The sequence below is a fragment of the Prionailurus bengalensis genome, chromosome A3 (genome assembly GCF_016509475.1).
Source record: "Prionailurus bengalensis isolate Pbe53 chromosome A3, Fcat_Pben_1.1_paternal_pri, whole genome shotgun sequence".
Taxonomy (NCBI): Eukaryota; Metazoa; Chordata; class Mammalia; order Carnivora; family Felidae; genus Prionailurus; species Prionailurus bengalensis.
In genome coordinates this window covers 47,099,942-47,114,642 of record NC_057354.1, presented here as the reverse complement: position 1 = coordinate 47,114,642, position 14,701 = coordinate 47,099,942, and the positions used below count along the sequence as shown (strand labels likewise).

The 14,701-nt window shown below is 39.4% G+C and overlaps 1 non-coding gene across 1 annotated transcript; it reads left to right on the top strand.

The window, feature by feature from the left end:
- Positions 1–1,488: 1,488 nt before the first annotated feature.
- Positions 1,489–1,570, top strand: TRNAS-GCU. Its single transcript has one exon. It is a non-coding gene; the product is annotated as a tRNA-Ser (tRNA).
- The last annotated feature ends 13,131 nt before the right edge of the window (positions 1,571–14,701 follow it).

Here is a 14,701-nt window from a genome sequence, read left to right as displayed (position 1 = left end):
CTCCCATCCCAGCCGGTTGGAGAGAGACTCCTAAAGGTAGCCCTGGTGTAAAACACATGTGCTAAAATAAGCACAGCTTTCAGCACCCATTTGCAGGAGCCAGTTCAATCCTAAACACACTTTTCTTCTCTGTATCCAAAGCCTTCAGTGGAGAAGGGCAAGGGTGGAGGGCAGTGTGAGAAAAACTGAAGGACGAATGGGAAATTAACATGCATGTCACAGGACAGAGAAGCTAGGCTGTGGAGGGGTCCTCAGGGAAAACTGTGTGCACCAAAGATTTGCAGGGGCTCGCTCTTCCTTAGAATTATAGCAGGGCACCTGGGTGGCTCAGTTGGTTAAGTGCCTGATTCTTGATCTCAGCTCAGGTCTTGATCTCAGGGTCATGAGTTCAAGCCCTGCATTGGGATCCACGCTGGGTGTGGAGCCTACTTAAAAAAACAAACAAACAAACAAACAAAAAACAACCTGAGTCTACGCCAGGGGGTCAGGTTCATCAAATAAATTTAATAATATATACTGAATTGAAATGAATTGATAACAAGCCAGGTGAGTATTTATATCACTCAATTAATTCATCAACCAACTCCCTTAAAAATATTTTTAAAAAACATCAGATATGTTTTAGGATCCAGAGCAAAGATGCAGTCCTTTTTCCCCATAGCAATCTCTAGGGAACAGGGATGGGTGGATGAGGCAGAAGTGATCAAATATGGCCCATGTCCCTAGGCACCAACAGCAGCTTAGAGACTTCCCACAGGAGGTGATGTGAGCAGAGCCATGAGGGGCTCCAGGAAGTGGTGTGTGCACACTCTGGAGTTGCTGGATTACAAGACAAAGCATCACAGGGGTGCCCATGCTGCTGTACCTGCTGGGCTGCCACGGAATCCTTCTCTTCTCCACCGCCAGCTTCCCACTCTTCCTCCAAGCCCCAAACCAGATGCCAATGTGAGGTGTCATATCCTCCAAACACTCAAGTATAAAGAGAGATCAGTCCCCTGAAAGGTTAACAGAATGATAGTTCTCAGACTTGACCACTCATTGCGGCTGTCTACAAGTTCAAATTACTGAAGTTGTGACTTCAGTGGTCTCGGGTGTGACCTGGGCCTGGGGATATTTAAAAGCACGCCCCTCCCCCCATATCGCAGAAAAGTTTGAGAAAATCACCCCAGAGGACAGCTATTTTCAGCTGTGCCAAAGTCAGTGATTCTCTATTCCTCTCTCCCTTTAACTTTTCCTGCATTTTCCATGGAAAGCAAAAAGGCTTATACCCTCTATTACTTTTACAGGCATGCTGAACAGATTTACAAAAAGGTGAAAGCACTTGAAATACTCTGTGTATTGAGAGGAACATCCTGTCTAAATAATTTGCTGTTCAATCTTTTATGTCCCCGGATCAACCACTGACTTCTATTCTCCTGGGACTGGAGTAATAAATAGCTCTTCTGTCTATTCTTTAAGTCATGTATTAAAGAAAAGGCAAATGCATGTGACGAGGTGGCCGAGTGGTTAAGGCGATGGACTGCTAATCCATTGTGCTCTGCACGCATGGGTTCGAATCCCATCCTCGTCGTTCAATTTGTCCACTGGACAGGTTGCATCAGATTTTAGTGCTTTGTGAGCAAAATATTTCACCAGTGGTTGTAAGAAAAGAAAATGGACTCATATGACAAGAGGATTCAAGTGTCACATGAGAGGATCTAAAAATACACATCTATACCTTGGAATTGGTACCCAAATCACGCTAGAAAACAAAATGTTTGTTCTATCAACTAACAAAAGAGCAATCCCACAGAAAGCTCCTTCCTGGTGGTGTTTAAGAGGCACAGACACCTCAGCCAGACTTTTGAGCTGGCCGAGCCTCGCCTGGCTTCCTGCCACAGTGGTGTATCAGCTGAAGTCAGAGAGGCTGGCTGCCAATGACAGAATGTATAGACAGAATAAAACTGATTTCTTCAATGGCAGGTTGTTTGGAAACATCCTGCCCTGTTTAGGCTGCCAAGCCTGCGGACATGGCTCAGTTGATTGTGGGTACGGGAGGAAGCCCACCTCATGGAACACAGGTGCTGTCTGGCCTATGCACCCGCCTGGGGCCCAAATGAGGCACCCTTGTGGGTTCAGCAGCCAATAGGATGTGCATTCTGAAATCTCAAGCTCCCAGAACTGGTGCTGAAAGATTCTGTCCTGAGTCATGTCAACTCTGCACCTACTTCCCTTACAGGATTTGGGGCACAATTCCATGACCACCTACCGACTTTGAGGTTTGTCAGCCACACAGCAGGATGAAAAAAAGCACGCAAAGCATGAATTAGCATGGTGTGAAAAGAAATGTCGGTAAAAAAGAGACAAGGGTGTGAGGAGGTAGGAAAGCATGTTCTGCAGGGAAAGGGATGCTGATACACTGAGAGACAAGTGCCGGGAAAATTGACATCCCCGTCTTTTTCTGAACAGTGACTCCTATTTTCATTGCACTTTTCTGTTTACAGAGTTCCATGGGCCTCTCTCATTTTACTCTGGCAGACTTCAGCTGAGATGAAGAGAACTTGCAGCGGTTAGCAGCAGAAAATTATCTTTCCAAGTATGAACATTAATGTGAAACAGTTCACCAAGGGGCTTCCCATCCCATTGGTGATCAAATCTGTCTCACCTGCAGATCTGATGCAGCCAGCAGTGTTGACTTCTCTCTAGTGCAGGAGAAGGGGAAAATCTCCTTATTCTCTGAGGGGTCAAAGTCTCATAATATCCAGTCCCACATTCTCTTGCTTATGTCCTTCTGAGCTGTGAAGGCCCCTGGCAGCCAGGGTGGTCTCTGCTCTGTCCACCTGGCTCCCAAATTACCAACCTTCTGCTGTTGCTGCACAATATGATGCTGGGGAAAGGGGCCTTTTCCTCCTCACTTGCACTACAGCCACCTACACCTGAAAATTTAGATAACACACTTACAAAGGAAAATGGGATGCCTTTTGTGTAATTTAAACCATGAAATGTCTTGTTCACACATGCTGTAAAGCAATTCACAAAAATCTGCTTGCAGGAACCCAAAAAGCTGAACAATTTTAAGATTTGTATTTACATTAGCTCATTGTTTATTTTTTCTTATTAAAACAATGAGATAATACATGTTAGATTTTGAAAAGTATAAAAATTAGTAAAAAAGAGAAAGTTACCTATCACCTATTATGCTTCACTTCTGATTATTACTACGATTTTTGAAAATATATTCACATCTATGTATAAACAGATAACCGGGGATCCTGCGTGGCTCAGTTGATTGTGTGTCTGGCTTTGCCTCAGGTCATGATCTCATGGTTCATGAGTTCAAGCCCTGCGTCAGGCTCTTTGCTGACAGCTCAGAGCCTGGGGCCTGCTTCCAATTCTTTGTCTCCCTCTCTCTCTGCTCCTCTCCCACTCACGCTCTGTTTCTCTCTCTCTCATATTTGATATGTAATTGTGAATCTAGTGTTTCAGTATTAAATTTCTTTTCCTTTCCAATTACAAATGTGCATTATTTTTAGTATACAAAAGTAAAATATTGCAGAAATTTAAAAAAACATAAAAGTAAGACTTTCTACAATAGGTGTTGGTGAGGGGGTGGAGAAAGGGGAACCCTTTTGCACTGCTGGTGGGAATGCAAACTAGTGCAGCCACTGCAGTAGTCTGAAAAACAGTGTGGAGTTTCCTCAAAAAGTTAAAAATTGAACTACCCTATAATCCGGCAATTGCACTACGCAGTATTTACCCAAAGAATACAAAAATACAGATTTAAAGGGGTACATGCAGCCTAATATTCATGGCAGCATTATCTACAACGGTCAAGTTAGGGGAACAGTGCTAGTGTCCATCCATCGACAGATGAATGGATAAAGATGTGGTATGTATGTGCATGTGTGTGTGTGTGTGTATGTGTGTGTAATCAAATATTATTAAGCCATAAAAAACAATGAAACCTTGCCATTTGCAATGACATTGATAGAGTTACAGAATATTATGCTGAGTGAAATAAGTTAGTCAGAAAAAGACAAATACCATATGATTTCACTCACATGTGGAATTTAGTGAAAAAAAATGAGAAAAGGGATGAGAGAGAGAGGCAAACCAAGTAATAGACTCTGAGAGAACAAACTGATAGTTACCATAGGGGAGATGGTTGGGGAGATGAGTGAAATAGGTGATGGAGATTAAGGAGTGCACCTGTCATGATGAGCACCGGGTGTTGTGGGGTGGTGTTGAATCATTAAACTGTACACCTGAAACTAATGTTACACTGTTAACGAACTGGAATTTAAATAAGAACTTTTAAAAAAAGTAAGACTTTCTAGTAATTCTCACCACCTCCCATCATCATCTTTGAAGGTTTAGTGCATAATCTGACATATTTCTCTCTTCCCGATATACATATACTCTTAAAATTTTGTCCTCATGATCTTTGAAAGTATTATGCTAATGGAAAAATATGTATCACAGAGATGCACCGGAATTACTTAATCCCTTTTCCTATTGAATTTGTTTCTCCAGTTAGATTGTTTAACACCTTTTGCTATTAGCAAGTTTGATGCTGGGCATAACCTTTCATCTTTGGCCTCATTACCGATGGTTTCCCTTGGAATAAAGTCGGAATAAAGTCTGAATAAGAATTAAGGAATCACAGGATAAGAATTTTTGATCAGCTTGATACATATTATTAGGCTTCCTTCACAAAATATAAGCACTTTCCACATTCAGCATATACATTTGATTGCAATTTTAACCAATTTATTTGGTTAAGATATTTTTGACATTTCAGGTTGTTAAATCTTATTAATTTTCTCTTGTGATTTCTTTCATAGAAAGTGTTTCTCCCACATGAAAGCAGCTAGACTTTCACATATTTTTCTGTATTGTAAATTCTTTTGTACTTCTTTTCATTTTTGTCCCATTTTGCTCCTTAATCTGGTTAGAATTTGTTTTAGTAGGTCACATGATGTAAGGATATTTTATTTTTCTAAAATAGGCAAATAATGTTCAGTACCAATCTTTAGAGAAGATCATATTCTTTGACTGGCAGTGGTTCTTTTAATGCAGTTAATCCAGGGTAGCCATTTCTGGTCCATTGGCCCACTGTTGATTGGGCACTGATGCCACCTGGTTTGGCTTTTTATAGCTCAAAGCATGGCAATTAAGCAGGGGGGTACTGAATTAGATGATGCTATGCAAAAACCTGCCAACTGTGTGACTTTGTGAAATGGTATACGAACTCTCTGGCCTCTGCTAAAAGGGAGTACTTGTGGTCCCCTACATAAGGTTGTTGGAGGAAGGGAAATGTGGCAGCTTAGGAAACAGAGGGAATAGTATTTATTACAGATGGGTTACAAATAGGAGCTACTGTTATGTGTTGCATTTTGTAGCTGCTAGGAGGAGCCTCTCCCTGTTTTGTTTTTTGTTTGTTTGTTCGTTTGTTTTTAAGTCCTGTGTATTTTCGCCTGGTTATCTTTTCAGAAAAATTTCTCTAACATTGTCAAAAGAAATCCAATCAAGATTTTGATTAAAGTTATTCAACTAGGGGGCGCCTGGGTGGCTCAGTCGGTTGGGCGTCTGACTTCGGCTCAGGTCAGGATCTAGCAGTCCCTGAGTTTGAGTCCCTCGTCGGGCTCTGGGCTGATGGCTCAGAGCCTGGAGCCTGCTTCTGATTCTGTGTCTTCCTCTCTCTCTGCCCCTACCCCGTTCATGCTCTGTCTCTCTCTGTCTCAAAAATAAATAAAACGTTAAAAAAATTTTTTTTAAGTTATTCAACTGATACATTCATTTGAGAAAAACTGACATTGTGCCATAATCAGTAATCCTGTATCCCACATGATATGTCTTCCAATTACTAAAATTTTATGATCTTCAGGCAAATTTTGTGGTGTTTATGTTTTGCTTTTGCACATTTGTTCTTAAAGTAATTCTTTTTTTTTTCACTTATATGATTCATATATTATCTCATCATCTTTTTTGAATGAATGCTTATCCTTAGAAAGCTATTTAGTTTTGGAGTATTTGTTTTATATCCAGCAACATTACCCTATTTTGGTATTCTAAAAGTGTAAGTGATTTTTCAGGCTTTCTAAAAATTCAGTTATAGCATCTGTAAATAATAACTATGCCATAAGGGTCTCTACATCTATACATCTGCTCTGTTATGTATCCTGGAGAATCAGCTACAACATCAAGAACAACCCTGGAAACAGTAGTGTCAGAAGTCATCCCGCAGAGCAGGGTATCAAAGAAGCCCTTTCTTTACTTTCTATCTCTGCCTTATGCTGAGTGATCTTGCATCCACTTTTCCCTGTGCCTCCATTTCTAAATCGGTTTAAGGCAAATATTAATAGCACCTACCTAGGAGATAACTCATTGCTGAGTAGCTGATCAATCCTTCCTGTAATTCATTACTGCATCTGCCTATACCTGCCCTCCTTCCTTCTCCCTTTACTCATTTGACATTTTCATTTCACCTGGATTCCTTCCCTTTTTTTTACAGCTAGTCCCTCAGATGGCAATTACCCCTGGGACCAATCTTTTACCAGCTCTCTGAAACTGCTCAGTGTTTCCTCTCTCACCAGAGGACAGGGGTTGCCTGTCCACACTGTTGGGCTGGAAGCCTTCTCTTGAGATTCATTTTAAGGTTGGGGGTCGAGAGGAAGAATTGAAATTGCTCTGTGGTTTGGGAAATTCAGAATTGTGGCATCTTGCAAAGATCTTCAATGCAGGGAATTATGGAAAGACATGGTATGGCTTTGGATTCAGTGATTTGAGGGAACTTCAAATATAAGCTGTGATGAATTAGCAGGGGATTTTCCATTATAATGCTGCCACATATTACTATTCTAGATTCCCAACCACAAACAATGATCACTGTATTATTTACAAATGTTTGCCCCTCCTAATAATTTCTCTCCCCAAACAAGATAAATCAAAATTTGAGCATTTTGGTTTTGGTCTGTGGCCATATACAGCCATCCTCCTGGTTTATCTTTGTGATTCTCATCTCATGAGAAACAAGAGTTATGTAGCAATTGGCTGCAAGATTAATTCCAACTTGATCTCATTTTGCTTCAATTTAGCAATTTCTCAATGGTGTATCAGTCCATCAATCAAGAATATGAGGAAGAGAGATGACAGCAAATTGGATGAAGCTGAGAGATGGATATAATAATATCCTTATTGCCAAGTTTTATGTTTCAGCCTAAAAGTGTATGCTTAGATTAAAAGACTCAAAAATTGCAATAATGCCTCCTGGTGACTTGCATTACAGTGTGTGTGTGGGGGTGTGTGTGTATGGGGGGCAGGTGAGTGGCATATGTTAAGACTGGGAGGGAGAAGAACCTGGACACAGTTCCCTTTGGGCCAAGCAAATCCCAAAGGCAGCCTGAGGTGGTTGTTAAGAAGTCATAGGATGCATTCCCTGGCTCACACCACTTATGGTTGTGTGACCCCAGGCGATTTGCTTATCTTCTTTTTGCTTCAGTTTCTGCATTTGTAAAATGGGAATAATAATAGGATTCATAGGGTTATTACAAGTGAATTACTGTGTGTAAAATGCCAAGGACAGTGCCTGATTCAAGTATGTGAATGTAAGTGCTACGTAAGTGTCTGTTTAAGACTTCCAGTGAGGATGTAGGGAGTTAGTGGGCTAAGCAGAGCCAGGACAGGGTTTGAGTGGTCCATTTTGAGGAGGTGATGGTGAGGGTCGAACTCAGAAGGACTCAGTAGTCTAGACAGTTGCAGCAGATGCCAGGCCAGGCCACAGAATGCAGTTCTGTGAGGCGATGTCAGATATAGCTTCACACATGGGGAAAGGGGCTTCAGAGCTGCAGAGAGCTGTCCAAGGCCCAGAAGAACAAGCGGTCAGGTGAAGGTATGGTAAAGGACATGGTGACAGAATTTGGCATGGCCAGGAGGATGCTGAATGGTCTTCCATCAGGCCCTGACTGGGCTGGGAGGTGTGCTTCCAAAACAAACAGAAAAGATCCTGTTGCCAGTAACACTGCTATTTCACAGCAAGGAGAAATGAGCAAACAGAAGGTAGGAAAGATATGAGAGGAGAAATGTTACAGGAAAACACTTCTCTTGACTGTGTTCTCTGACTGCAGGAGTCCAAAAGAAATACCTGTGGAAGGGAAGAATTCCACTAAATATAGAAGTACATGATTCGTATGGAATGAGTTCCATGAAAAATAAATCTCCCTTCACTGGCTAAAAGTGTATTATATTTATTCAACAATCATTTCCACAATGAAGTAAAATATGACCCATTATTATATTTATTTCCATTTTTTTTACAATTTTTGAGGTGACAAATCCATCATAACTAGGTTATGAAGTTAAATTTTGCTAACTCCACAATGATTTAAAAAAAAACTGAACAATCCAGTTAAAAATGGTCCAAAGACCTGAAAAAAAAATATCTTCTAAAGAAAATATTTGAATGGCTGATAAACATGTAAAATGATGCTCAGTGTCACTACCCATAAGTGAAATGCATATGAAAACCACACTGAGATGCCCCTTCACGGATATTAGGATGGCTATCATGAAAGAAAACAAAAACAAAAAGAAAAATACCAAAATACCAAGTGATGGCAAGAATGTGGAGAAATTGGAACCCTCTTGCACACTGGTGGGAATGTAGAATGATGGCGCTGCTGTGGAAAACAGTATGGTGGCTCCTAAAAAAATTACATGTAGATTCACCAGACATTACAGCCATTGCGCTTCTTGGCATACACCCAAAAGAATCGAAAGCAAGGACTTTAACAGATATCAGTACACCTATGTTTATAACAACATTATTCACAATAGTCAAAAGTGGAAGCAATCAGTGTCCATTGACAAATGGATGAACAAAATGTGGTATTGCATACAATGGATAATTCAGCTTCAAAAAAAAAAAAGGAAATTTTGACAGATGCTATGACATGGATGAACCTTGAAAACATTATGCTAAGTGCAATAAGCCAGACACAAAAGGAAAAATATTGTATGATATTTATAACACTTGCAGTACCTAGAATAGTCAAATTCATAGAAACAGAAGTGGAATGGTGGTTTTCAGGGGCTGGGAATGGGGTATGAGGAGTTGTTGTTTAAAGGGTATAGAGATTTAGTTTGGGATGATGAAAAAGTTCTGGAGACGGATGCTGGTGGTGGTATAGAGCAATGTGAATGCACTTAGTGCCGAAAACATGGTCAAAATGGTCCGTTTTATATTATGTATATTTTATCACACACAAAAAGTCTCTGTACTCTGACCCATCCAAGCTGCCACCTGCTTGACCTACTTTCTTGTAAATGTTCCACTGTCTTCATGTAGACCTTGAATTATGCATTTTCCTCTCAGCAAGAAGAGTAGCAAGAAGACATCAATTGCAGATATTGAGAAATGTACACAAATCAGCTCTTCATAAGAGTTGAAGTCACCCTTATATTCCTGCTCATTTCTTTAAAGAATTCGGTTGATTAGTATGTCGGCCTTCAGAATTGTCTATTTTTTAAGCTTCAGAATTCTATGTATAAAATTTGTAGTTTCCTCACATTTTGACTTTAATGTTTATTTGTTTGTTGGAGTGGAGAGATTAAAATGGTGCCAATCTCTGAGAAAGAATCACTGGAAATTGTGGAGAATTTCAGCACATGGTAAAGAGTGTGTAAATATATCTAAAATGAACAGATTCACTTAGCTTACCCACTCTGACTCAAAGCATCTACATTTAGAAATATAAGCCTACTTCTAACCCTTTTTGAAAGTTGTCAAAGCATGTTTATGGATCTCTCTATAAGAAAAGCAGCATTTTATAGGCAAATTTTTCTTCTTAAAAAAAATCACAATGTGCTTAAACTGAGCATGAAATCTAGCCTTGACTTAAATATTACCCCAATGAGCAATTCTAGGTACATTTCCTTCTCTGGCACAATGAACAAGACCTGGAAAGTTAGAGGGCCAGCAGGGCTCTTTGGGGAAATACCTTAAAAAAATTCCCAGAAAAGGCCAGAAGAGACTGTTTGCCCCTTGTGCTTATTCCACTTTTTAAAAGATCATTTCCTCTCCAGCACTTAAAGCAGAGTAATCATAGCAAGGGTTAGAGAAGCTCTACTTCAATCTTTGGAATGTTGAAACTTTCCACATGATTCCACGTTCTGTCTTTGGATTTTTAATAGGAGCAGAAGTTGTTAATTTGGCCTGGGCAGGTGGTTTGTAGGAATAGGAAATCCTGGGAACCACCTGGGGTGGCAAGGGCAGGGGGACTTACTCCATTCATGTAAATAAGTGCAGATAGAATATCAATGGTCATTGTCTTGCCAGGCTTCTACTCTGCAGTGAGAGAGTAGGGGGCTGTCCATGGATGAAAATGAACATTAGGAAAGACTGAATTCTGTAATATGAAAATGGAATTTGGAAACTAGGCAGATGAATTCAGTCACAAATGGCCCCCAAAATGATGCAGAGGATATTTTCCCCCTGAATAATCTGTTCTTTGATTAAAACCAACTTGTTCTACATTCTTTAGCCCTACAATTTTTCTGCTTCCAATTTATCTAAACAGGATTTTATAGAATTGGGCTTTAAAAAATAGTGGCATAGCTACCATTTATTAAGTTCATGTGCTGGGTCAGGCACTATGCAAAGTCTTTTATTATTTCAATTAATTCTCACAATTCTATGATGTAGCCTCTGTTATGATCCCAAGTTTACCAATAAAGACACTAAATCTCAGAGAATATACATGAATTTCCCAAGGTCCCTTAACTCCTAAGTGATGAAACTAGGGTTTTTGTAATGCTAGTTCTATCATTTTATTGGATTTTAATTTTTAAGTTTGAATTCCAGTGTAGTCAACATACAGTGTTATATTAGCTTCAGATGTACAACATAGAAATTCAACAGTTCCCTGTGTTACTCAGTGTCATCATGACATCGTGAAGCACTCTTTATTTCTCATCACGTATTTAACCCATTCCCCCCACCTCCCTTCTGATAACAATTAGTTTTTTCTCTATAGTTAAGAGTCTGTTTCTTGGTTTATCTTTTTCCCTTTGCTAATCTGTTTTATTTCTTAAATTCCACATAGGAATGAAATCATATGATATTTGTCTTTCTCTGACTGACTTATTTTGCTTAGCATTATATTCTTTAGCTTCATCCACGTTGTAGCTAAATTTCACTCTCTTTTTATGGCAGAATATTGTTCCATTGTATATATGTGCCACCTCTTCTTTATCTATTCATCTATCAGTGGACACTTGGGCTGCTTCCACAATTTGGCTATTTGTAAATGATGCTGTTATAAACATAGGGGTACATGCCCAATAGCATAATTAATGGATAGTAGGGTAATTCTATTTTTATCTTTTTGAGGAACCTCCAAACTGTTTTCCACAGAGGCTGAACCAGTTTGCATTCCCATCAACTTCCCACTTGTTTTTCTCATGTTGTTGATTTTAGCCATTCTGACAGGTAGGTGGTAATATCTCATTGTAATTTTGATCTGCATTTCTCTGATGATGAGTGAAGTTGAGCATCTTTTCATTTGTCTGTTGGCCGTCTGTATGTCTTTTTTAAAAAATGTCTGTTCATGTCTTCTGCCCATTTTTAAATTGAATTATTTATTTGGGGGGTTGAGTTGTAACAGTTCTTTATATATTTTGTATACTAACCCTTTATTGGATATGTCATTCACAAATATTTTCTCCCATTCAGTAGGTTGCCCTTTTATTTTGTTGGTTTTTTTTTTAATTTTTTTTAACGTTTATTTATTTTTGAGACAGAGAGAGACAGAGCATGAACGGGGGAAGGGCAGAGAGAGAGGGAGACACAGAATCGGAAGCAGGCTCCAGGCTCTGAGCCATCAGCCCAGAGCCTGACGCGGGGCTCGAACTCACGGGCTGTGAGATCGTGACCTGAGCCGAAGTCGGACGCTCAGCCAACTGAGCCACCCAGGCGCCCCTATTTTGTTGGTTTTTACCTTCACTGTGCAGAAGCTTTTAATTTTGTTGTAATCCCAATAATTTATTTTTGCTTTTGTTTCCCTTGACTTGGGAGAGAGATCTAGAAAAATGTTGCTACAGCTGATGTCAGAGACATTAATGTCTGTGCTTTCTTCTAGGATGTTTATGGTGTCATATCTCACATTTAGATCTTTAATCTATTTGAGTTTATTTTTGCATAAGTGTAAGGAAGTGGTCCACTTTTAGCTGAGCACTTTTACCAACACCATTTGTTGAAGAGACTATCTTTTTCCCATTGGATATTCTGTCTGGCTTTGTTGAAAATTAATTTACCATATAATTTTGAGTTAATTTCTGTGTTTTCTATTCTGGAACTAGGATTTAAATGCAAGGCTTCCCTTATTCCAAAGCCACTGCTCTTGACCACTAAATTAGATTACTAGTCTATATTAATGGATGTTACCACGCAATAAAGGCATGACTATAACTCAATTGTATCAAAATAAGATGTTTATAACCTTAATCCTTTATGCTTTTGAAAGGACAGAATACTGAAAAAAAAAGTCACACTAAAAATTGTATTTTAAGACAATGTTTCCTCAGAACCCATAAGTCTAGTCTAGGGCCAATTAATTTGGGGATCTACAATAGTCATCAGCATAAAAAATGCCCTGAGAAGTCTTATAGGTAAATGGTGTTTAATGTGTGAATTAATCAGCTTTTACTATGAAATTGTTGCATAACAAAACCCCTAAATCTCCACAGCTTACACTTATAGTGTATTTCTTACAAGTCCATAGGTCAACTGTGTTGGTTCAGCTGGAAACTTCAGGTCATATATAAATCTATGTATATGTTCATCGTCTGTGAGCAAGGCTGAAAGAGCAGTGCTTACCTGGAGAAGGCTTTTCTCATGTTGGCAGGCAGAAATGCAAGAGGCCAAGCCAAACCACACATATTATCTGAATTTAAATCATCTGCTTGGATGTGACATGTATCATATCCACACACATCCCATTAGTCTAAGCAAGTCACACAACCAGCCCAACAACAATGGGGTGGGGAGATAGCTCCTCCCAGGCAGCAGGGAGAGAAATGAGTGGATATTTACCTAACACTAATACATTACACATAATTCATAAACTCATCTTACCACATGATACTCTTCTTAAAAAACAAAACAAAACAAAATAAAAAAAAACAACCTTGTATTCTCCAAATCTCAAGATGTTACTGTACCCTGAGCAGAATTTGAGATGATTTGGGGGAAATTCATGTTTTAAAAAATCTCTTTTTTGTGAAGCACCAACTATGTTTTAATCAACAGCAATATAAAATAGCCTCTGATGTGAGGCTTTTTGCAGAGACATTAATTAAAGCATAATAACACTTTGAATTCGCAAAGACTCTTCACTTTAAAGAATTTTATTGACTGACATAGTGATATATTCTTGTTCTAGTCTCAAAACAGCCTGTGGATAAACTGTTACAATCCATTTATTACAAGTAGAAAATCTGAGCCCCATAGTGTTGAGAATTTTCCAAGTTAGAGCAATGGAACCAGTCCAAAACCTTAGGTTCCTATCTCCCAGTCAGTTCAGAAACTCCATGCTCCATGGTCATATGAGTTCAATTGTACCAAAATGATATAAGCTGCACTTAGTACGTTTAGAAATTACAAGATAAGCTTTGCATGGAACTTATTTAAAATGTATTTCAGACCTATACTCACCAGAAAAAAAAAACACACTAAAAAAAGAATCAAATAAATATCTAGATATTTATTTTTTTTTAATATTTTTTTTCAACGTTTATTTATTTTTGGGACAGAGAGAGACAGAGCATGAACGGGGGAGGGGCAGAGAGAGAGGGAGACACAGAATCGGAAACAGGCTCCAGGCTCTGAGCCATCAGCCCAGAGCCCGACGCGGGGCTCGAACTCACGGACCGCGAGATCGTGACCTGGCTGAAGTCGGACGCTTAACCGACTGCGCCACCCAGGCGCCCCATATAAATATCTAGATATTTAAAAAGAAAATAAGACCATTAGCCTGAAAACCTATCTATTACACTATATTTGAAATATGAAAGTTTTTCTTGATCTAGTTGAGTTTGTCCCAAGGATAAATTTGTTGTCCAACTTTCCTGGTTTGTAATCAACTAGGGAATAGTGGTGGCTCTCACCATCTTTTCCCTTTCAACAAAACCTCTTTCTGTGTCTTTCACCTACAGCCAAATAGATCTACTGACACAGACTTCCAAATAGTGAATCTGCAAGTCGCACCTTGGTTATACTCTTGTAGCAAAGGGGACCTGGGAAATGATAATTGGTTATAAAGAATAAATAAGGAAAGCAGACAAATCATAAAATGGCACTCCTGAAGGCATGAATAAACTCTGTGCCCAGTTAATTGTTTGGGATGTGTGCTAGTCTAGCTTGTCCTGCGCTGGTTGTATGGCTCTCCCAAAGCACAACCCCACTTCACTGCAGCCCTGTGCAAATCCCCTGGGTTAAAGGGCCATCGCTGCCTTCCTTGGCTTAATCATTTTCTTTCTGGAACTCAAGAGAAAGAGAGAAGCTGGAGGTGAGGGGTGCGGGGGAAATGAAGTATTAGAAAAAGAGAACAGCTCCAATAGGATAGGGAATGAAAGAAGCTAAATCACCTTGAGACTATTTCTAAATAAGGCAGATGTATGAGGATTGAATGAAGCAGGAAGTAATCTATCTTCCATATTAAGTTTA